The following is a 6,000-nucleotide window of genomic DNA, read 5'->3' as shown; positions in this document are numbered from 1 at the left end:
CTGGCCTGCGCTGACCTGGGCTCGGTCTGGGCGCCACAGACGGTCCCCTTAGCTCTGCCGGCTGTGGCCCGAAAGGCCAATAAAAAAATTAAAATGGACACTTCAGGCCGTGGGCCTGTTGCTGCTTGAAGCACTCGGCCTGTGTTCGCAGGGCTCTCCAGGGGATTGCGGTGCGCGGGCCAGTGCTCCATCTCACTGTCCACCCGGCCAGTCTGTCACAGGTCCTGGCTGTCCCTGACGCCGGAGGTGGCTGCGGAGAGAGTCCACTCCCTGGACACGCCTCTCCTGCAGCATGTATGGGCCTCCCCGCACCGCCAGGAGCGAGCCCCGAGCACTGCTGCTGTGCCTGAACACGCATGCACACATACACACACACACACACACACACATGCACAGACACACACACGCATATGCACAGACACATGCACACACAGATACACACGCACAGACATATGCACATATACACATGCACACACACACACACACATGCACATGTACAGACATACGCACACGCACAGACACATGCACACACACACGCACGCACACACATATGCACAGACACACACATGCACATGTACAGACACATGCACACACACAGCACACAGGGGACTGTGTGGGCTGGACAGCTCAGAGGTCGGGGGCACGTGTCTGGGCTGCCCAGGGCCCAGACTCACGCCAGCCCTGTGCGTTTCCCCAAGCACTGCCGGCCGGAGCAGCACTGCACAGTCGGTCCCGAGCACTGAGCACGGGCCCCTGAGCTGGGCTGGGGAGTGAGACGCTGCCCCCTGTCCCAGCGCGCGTGGGGTGCCCCGGCAGGCGGCTCCCTGCGCCAGGCTGGAAATCTCAGCGGGCTGTGAACAAGGGCCCGTTGTTGGGTCAGGAGAGGCGGAAACGGCGGCAGGCCGGTGCGGGGGCGCCTGACAGCCACAGCCAGGGAGATGGGGGGGGGCGTTCTCAGCGCAGCCGCGGCCTGGGCCGGCCCTGTCCTCTGGCCGGTCACTTCCGCCCCATGAAGGCAGAAATCATCTCAGGGTGGGGGAACACGAGGGCGATTTGGGGGCAGGGCTAGAGCCACCTCCTCCTCCTCCTGGCTCCTGCGTCTGCCACCGGGTTCAAACGGCGGAGGCAGGAAGGGCTGTCAGGGCCCCCTCCCGCACCCCTTCCCCGCACTGGAGCGCCAGGACCTCTGCCGCGACCCGTCCGCCTGTCCCCGCCGCACTCCACACTCAGCGGTCACGGCACCGGGCTCCCGGGCTCTCTCCTCCGCCGGGTCTCCCGCCAGTAAAATGAAACGAAGCTTGGTTCTTCGGGGATTAATATAAACAAAGACCCTACCGGGAGCAGTGCGAGGGCGGGCGGGCAGCCCCGCGGTCCCTAATTCTTTTAATTAGAGCCCAGGAAAATGTTGGCTCAGTCCCCTCCCCCGCCTGTCAGCCTCTCTGCCGGCCCTATCAAATGCAAATAGCTTTTTTTTTTTTCCCTGAAGGAGGTGGTCGGAGGGTCCGGAGGGAAGGAGGGATTTCTGAAATATGCACTAAGTCAACAGCCCATGAGCCGCGGGACAGTAAAATTTCACAGCCAGGCTTTGATCTGGATTTCAGGAAAATGAAGCCATAAATGTAGAATGTTTTATGAACCCAAAAATAAGAAACTCTTTGTCTTTTATCTAAAACGTCTACTGAGAAAACTCTGAGGATGATCTAAATGCCGGAGTCATTCTATTTTATTTGTGTCAGGGTAAAAGAGAGCACAAAATATTTACTGAGGTTTACCCCGACATAAATGAAATGTCGCTTAAAAATTATTTCCCATCGGTTTCAGTGGATGAATGCCTCCAGCCCAAAACGAAGACTTCTGAGACACTCCCGGGCCAAAACGGTGCTGCCCACGGCCGCCCCTGCAGGCCACGCTGTTGTCCAGCCCCGTGGCACGCGGCTGTCCCTGGCCCCGGCCCCTTGGCACTCTGTCGTCTCTCTCTGACCCTCTGGTTCGCTGTGGCCCCGTCTCTGCACCCCAGGCCAGGTGCCCCCAGGGAGGCGGGCCAGCGATCTAGTAACTTCCACCTGAAGAAGCCCAGGGAGGTGGCAGGAGGGGCCAGTGGCCCAAGCGTCCCAGGGGCTCTGCTGGAAGCAGGGCCCCTCACCCCAACCCCCGGGGCGGCCCCTGATCCCGCAGGTAGGGAAGGGATGGGGGCAGAATGACCGGGAGAGCCACCCTCACGCTGGTGTGTGCCAGCCTGGGTGCCTCTCTCGGGCGGGCCTCTCCCTGAGCCTCAGGAGCTGCCAGCAGGGGGCAGGAGGAGCCAGAAGCAGCCGTGGGGCCCTCGGGCTCACAGCCCAGACCGAGGCGCGGCCACGCTGCCCCCTGGGACTGGGACTCCTGCACCCCTCTGCTCTCCAGAGCGCCAGGCACAGTCAGGACGGGGAGGGTCAGGCAGCCGAGCCCAACAGGCTGCCCAGCAAGGGGCTTGCTCGCCCTTAGGGGACCCTTGGTGCTCCCAGCCCTCCCTGCAGTCACCAGCAGGACCCAGGGAGAGTGGGGGTGGGGTGGGAAGAGGGGAGAGGGAGCGGAGAGGGGGAGGGGGAGAGATGAGGGGCAATGGGAGGAGAGAGGGGAGGGGAGAGGAGGATGGAGGGGAGGGGGCGGGGAGGAGAGGGGGAGGGGAGCATAGCGGTCTCTTGAGGCAGGAAGCGGCTGTTTCCAAGACGCTGAGTGTGCAGTTAAGTGCGCCCACACTTGTGTCCGCACAGGGGCGTCTGTGCGTGCCAGCGTGGGCGTGTCGCCTGGCGGGGTCGTGCCCGTGTGCACGTGGGGGTGTCTGACACAGCCACAGGGACGGCCCAGCCCGAGGTGCACCAAGGACTCACCCTGTGCCACGCAGAGAGGCGGGCAGGCCAGGGCCAGCAGTGACCGCTCTGCCCCCGCCTTCCCCCCGCCAGTCTGCCCGTCAGGACCCTCTGCCCAGGCCTGCCTTCCTGGGGGTGGGTCTTGGCACCAGACCACGGTGGTGGCAGGCGCCCGTCTGCCCCGTCACGGGGCCCAGGACCCCCGGGCGCGTGGGCACATCTGGAATCTGCCTGGCGGGGCCCCTCTCCCCGGGCAGCCAGAGCCTGACTCCTCAGGGCCAAGCGGCTGGGACGTGGGCCACGCTGACCGTGCACGGGGCAGGGTTCGAGCCCGGCTCCTGGGACCTGAGCCACCCTCAGGAACGCACCCCATCGTCCCCGCTGCGTGACCGCCACCAAGTCCGCCACGGTGACGTCTGACTTTAGTCACAGTAAAAGAGAAAGTGAGGGAAGGAGCCAGGGCTGGTCCTGCCGCTGCCCCCAGATGCCCTGGGCACAGGACGCCTGGGCCTGGCCCCACCCGCCGCTCGCCCTCAGCCACTCACAAGGACAAGTGCCGGGACATGGCTCCTTGCCGTCTGCCGGGGAGGGTGGGCCACGGCTCCGACGGCAAACGCGGCAAACGCGGCTGTGCCCCCCAGACCAGGGACACCGAGGCCAGGCACGTGCTCTTCCGCCGGCCACCTCAAGGACTGCGTCTGGCCTCCGGGTCCCTGCGCCCTCCAAGGAAGCGCCCCCCGCCCCCCCCAGCCGCCTTCACCCAAGGCCGCGGCCCGCCCGTGCCGGGGCAGCCTGGAAACAAGCTCCTGACAGGCGGGGCTCCAAACCGACAACTTTTAGCTAATTACAAAGCTAAAAAATGCGACTTAATGAATTCAAGACTTGTTTATGCCGACCTGCCAAGGCGCTTGGCAATGAAAAAGTGTGATTTGGTGAACATTTGATTACAAGCCGTGTGGAATTCCATCTGCAGAGGGGCCGGCTGGATTGGATTTTTATTGAACTATTGTCGAGAATGTGAACTAATTTCCGACTACCTCATAAGGACTTCTAAGCAGGGTTGACAAAGGATTTATCATAATTATTGCCCTGGCCAGGGCCGTGATTATAAGTGATACGTGTGTAAATTGTGTTTATGAAGTTTCCGCACCACGATTGAAACATGCTGTACTTTTCCCCTTTCTCTTTTCCCCCCTTGACCGGCCTTAGAAGCTTCCCTTTTTTCTCCCTCAAATTAATATCTGCGGAGAGCTCCCTTGGACAGGACCTACACTCCCAATCTTTCACACCACTAAGAAAATTCTCCAGGTGTTTCATCTGCCATTTTTCAGACCCACTGAGCAAGAAAGGAGTTCAGTCCTCAGCTGCGATGGCCCGTCTCAAAGCCGCACAGACATTTGCCAGGGACGTCGAATGCGCTAGAGTTTTTCTTGCTTGGTGCTACACGATTTGGGGAGTGCTCGGGGCTTAGTCCGGTCTCTCTCCCGGGACACACAGTGGTGCTGGGACCAAGCCGGTGGGCTGCACGCCTGGCAGGTGTGTCACCCCCGCCCAGAGTCACCCTCAGCACCAAGAGTAGGTCACGGATGCCTAGAAAGGGGGTCGAGGCAGGGGGGAAGGAGAAGGGAAGGGAGGGGGGAGGAGGGGAGGGGGTGGTGGAGCGGCCGGGGCAGGCGGACAGCAGGGGTTTGTCCCACACTCAGCCCTCCCGTCCTATCCATCCATCATCCATTCGTCCATCTGTCCATCCATCATCATCCATCGTCCTTCCGTCCATCGTCCTTCTGTCCATCCGTCCATCATCCATTCGTCCATCTGTCCATCCATCCATCATCCATCGTCCATCCGTCCATCATCCATCCGTCCATCCATCCATCGTCCATCATCCATCCATCCATCCATCTGTCCATCATCCACCTGGCCCCCTGTGTGCGTCCCTGAGCACTGCCCGCTGCCCGGTGTGGCCCAAGAAACGAACCAACGGAAACCGAAATATGAAAGGAACAAGCAGGAGACCCCAGGCAGCGGCAGAGGGGTCTGGGATCCACTGCCCCCTGCACCTCTTTCCAGTCCCTCCTCACCTGGCGAGGCACATTGCCCCTCCCCGTGAGTGTGCAGGGCTGAGCTGAGGAGGGTCCCTCCCCGTGCTCACTCCAGCTCCAGGGGCGCCCGCAGTCCTCGGGGGTCCCTGGGTGGGCCAGTGGTTTGCCTCATGCTTGGCTGGCGCCCCCGAGATTCCCAGCTCCGCGTGTCCCCGGCGTGGCCGGCGCTTTTGCTTTAAAAGGCGTTTGGCGGAGTGGGGGGCTTGCCGCTGCTCTGCGACCCTTCCCCACCTCCCGGAGGGCAGCGGAGGCCCCGCCCAGGCCCAGCTGCTGGTGCTTCCCAAGGGCCAGAGTCCCACGGCGGCCACAGTCACCTGCTCCTCGCTGGGCCCCTCGGGGAGGGGCGGGATGGAGGGGGCACAGAGAAGCCCGGGGGGGGTAATGGGCGCCCACGGCCAATCTGGGGGTCCCCCAAGCTGGGGCCCCTCTCCCCGCGCCAGCGGGGCCGAAGCACAGGATGTGGAGCAGACGCCCCTCAGCGCGCCCACACACTGCTCCTCCCTGCCGCCCCGAAACAGGGGAAGGTGCCCCTCGTCTCCCAGGGGAGCCCGCGCTCTGGTGACCCCCTCTCCCGAGACCCCAGCCCTCCCAATCCTCCCGGGAAGGGAACCGCAGCCTCCAGGCGCCCGGCAGGCCCCGCCCCCACGCTAAGGCCCCGCCCCGAAATGACAGGCCCTGCCCCGTGGAGCTAAGGCCCCGCCCCGTGTACCAGGCCCCGCCCATACTAAGACCCCACCCCCGGAGAGGATAGGCCCCGCCCTGTGGGTAAGGCTCCACCCCTGAGGCAATAAGCCCCGCCCCCACACTAAGGCCCCGCCCCACACTAAGGCCCCGCCCCGAAATGACAGGCCCTGCCCAGTGGAGCTAAGGCCCCGCCCCAGTGTACCAGGCCCCGCCCATACTAAGACCCCACCCCCGGAGAGGATAGGCCCCGCCCTGTGAGGCTCCACCCCTGAGGCAATAAGCCCCGCCCCCACACTAAGGCCCCGCCCCGTGCATAAGCCCCGTCCCTGTTGGGATAGGCCCCCGCTCCCACACTAAGGCCCCGCCCC

The sequence above is a fragment of the Sorex fumeus genome, unplaced genomic scaffold (genome assembly GCF_029834395.1).
Source record: "Sorex fumeus unplaced genomic scaffold, SorFum_2.1 ptg000122l, whole genome shotgun sequence".
NCBI lineage: Eukaryota > Metazoa > Chordata > Mammalia > Eulipotyphla > Soricidae > Sorex > Sorex fumeus.
Note: the sequence above shows the minus strand (reverse complement) of the source record.